The sequence below is a fragment of the Chinchilla lanigera genome, unplaced genomic scaffold (genome assembly GCF_000276665.1).
Source record: "Chinchilla lanigera isolate Chin_1 unplaced genomic scaffold, ChiLan1.0 scaffold00032, whole genome shotgun sequence".
Classification (NCBI taxonomy): Eukaryota; Metazoa; Chordata; class Mammalia; order Rodentia; family Chinchillidae; genus Chinchilla; species Chinchilla lanigera.
Genome location: NW_004955433.1, coordinates 11,061,663 through 11,064,343, shown reverse-complemented (window position 1 = coordinate 11,064,343; position 2,681 = coordinate 11,061,663). Strand labels below are relative to the sequence as shown.

Sequence of the window (2,681 nt, the reverse complement as noted above, 5' to 3'; positions counted from 1 at the left end):
TTTTTTTTGGTTTTTCTCCGGTACCGGGAACCGAACTCACGACCTTGCACTTGCCAGGCAGGCGCTTTTGCCGCTGAGCTAAATCCCCAGCCTCTCACCATTTATTTCTAATAAAATTGTTGATCAAATTTTGAGTAGAAGCAAAAACTTGTTGAACCTGCTAGAGCATAGCTATCAAAAAGTCAAAGCAAAAATCATACTTAAAAGTGAAAAATGGAATGTGCCTCACTCCCTGACAAGACCAGGAGTAAAACAAAGATATCCACTGTGACCACTTCTAGTCAACATTGTAATAGAATTATAACAAGTATAATCAAGTGAGAGTAAGAAATAAAACTTATACTTATTTGCTATTTGTATTTCTTCATCTGAAAAGTGTGTATGCGTCTCAGATGTCCATTTTTTGATTGGGTCTTTGGATTTGGAGGACCTGATTTATTTCAGTTCTTTATATGTTCTAGATAGAAATCCTTTGTCTGAGGGGCAGTTGGCCCAAATTTTTTCACACTGTATGGGTTTCCTTTTCACTTTTTCTTCTGATGTGCAAAAACTTTTTAATAGGATAAGATCCCAGTTGTTCATTCTCTGAAGTACATCCCATACAGCTTGGGCTTTTTGTTCATGAACTTTCTGCCTACCCCTATGTCTTCAAGATTTCTACTTACTTTGTTTTCCAGTAGATTTAGTGTTATCATTTTAATATTTTGATCTCTGACACATTTTTACTTTAGTTTAGTGAATGGCGATAGATATGGGGTTCGTTTTAGTCTTTGGCATGTGGAAAGCCAGTTTTTCCAGCACCATTTATTAAAAAGGCTATCTTTCTTCCAGAGAACGTTTGGCCCCTTTACCAAAGATAAGGTGGCTGAGTGTGTTTGTATTTGTGTCTGCATCTTTTAATCTGTTTCACTGATCCTCAGGTCTGCTTTTTTACCAGTATCATGATAATTCTATCACAGTAGCTTTGTGGTATAATTCTAAGTCAGGGATTGTGATGCCTCTTGCCTTGCCTTTGTTGCCCAGGACTGCCTTTGGTATTCTAGATCTCTTCTTTCTGGTTCCAAATAAATCTTAGGAATATTTTCTCTAGATCTGTGATGTATGCTAAAGGTATTTTCATCAGGATTGCATTAAATCTGTGTAACAGTTTTGGAAGTATGGTCATTTTCACAATCTTGGTTCTTCCTATCCATAGGCAAGAGATATCTTTCCATTTTCTGATATCCTCTTCAGAGTACTTGAAGAGGTCCATTCAACCCAGCTCTTCCCCTGCTAGGGGTTTTCCCAGAAAAATTAAAAACATCATACCATGGCGATATATGTACTCCCTTGTTTGTAACAGCACAATTTATAATAGCTAAATCTTAGAAACAACCCAAATGCCCATCAACTGAGGAATGGATAAAAAGATGTGGTATTTTTATACAATGGAGTACTACTCAGCTAAAAAAGAAGGATAATCTTGAGGCTTTTACTAAGTAAATGGAAGCAACTTGAGACCATACTCGTAAGTGAAATAAACTCGCATGTAGGGACATCGCACTGTCTCTCTAGTGTAAGAAACTGGAAGAGTAAATAAGATCCAAGAAGTACAATAGATACTTGGAAAGGGGAAGAAACTACTCAAAAGGAAAGAACAATTGGCATGGAGGAAAGAAGAAAAGAAGGGAAAAGAAAAAATATATATACATACATATATATATATACAAGATAGCTAACATAATTATGTTACTAACTTCTAGTAGTTCATTAAAAAGAATGGTTTATGCTTAAATTGTCTGATTAATTTTTTATGCCTATATCTTGTAATCTGAGCAACTACTTTGAAGATAACAATAACACTATATTAACCTTTGTTAATCTATTATCATGTTTTGAAATTTTGTATCATTGTTTTTATCTTTCCTCTTTAAAATAAAATTTAAAAAAAGAAACAAAACTCAACATTGGAAAGAAAAAACTAAAACTATCTTTATTCTTAGAAAACATAGTATGTCCATGTAGAAAATTCTGTGGCATCTACACTAAGTGGTGATTTTAACAAAGTTACATAATGCAGGATCAATCTACAATAATCAATGGTATTCCATATTGTTGCAATAATCATGAATACAGTGGGACCTTGGTTCACAAACTTAACTAATGTTCACAGGAACTTTTTCTTTATAGCCAAGAAAAACTACTCATTGATAGGTGGATGAATAAGTGAATTGTGGCATATATTAAAACAGTACTCAGTAGGGGAGGGTCCCAGGTGCACGGGGAGCCTCAGGTGGGAAGCGCCGGTCTTCGGACCAGTGGCTCACTCCCGGCCTCGTAGGCCCCCGGAAGGAGGGCTTCCGGCGCACAGGGAGCCACGGGCGGGGAGCACCGGTCTTCCAGCTGGCTAGCTTCCTGCCTCGTAGGCCCCCGGAGGGAGTGCCCCGGTGCCCAGGAGGCCACAAGGCAGGGAGCGCTGGCCCTTGGGCCGGCCCCCAGCCTAACAGGCACCTGGGAGGAGGGGCTCTGGTGCACAGGAAGTCACACTGCGGTGAGCGCTGTTTGCACGCCAGCCCTCAGGCTGGCCACTGCTGCTTCGTTGAGAACTACCATGACACAAAGAAACATTGACACAATTGGCCCACCATGCACCAGCTGCAGATGCCCACCCACAGACGTGTCTGAATCATTCAAACATGGAG

The 2,681-nt window shown here is 39.4% G+C and overlaps 1 protein-coding gene across 10 annotated transcripts in view; it reads right to left on the bottom strand.

Annotated features, from left to right (window-relative positions):
• Chd9 (chromodomain helicase DNA binding protein 9) overlaps positions 1-2,681 on the bottom strand; it is a 260,391-nt gene that overhangs the window by 96,818 nt on the left and 160,892 nt on the right. The window lies entirely within an intron of this gene.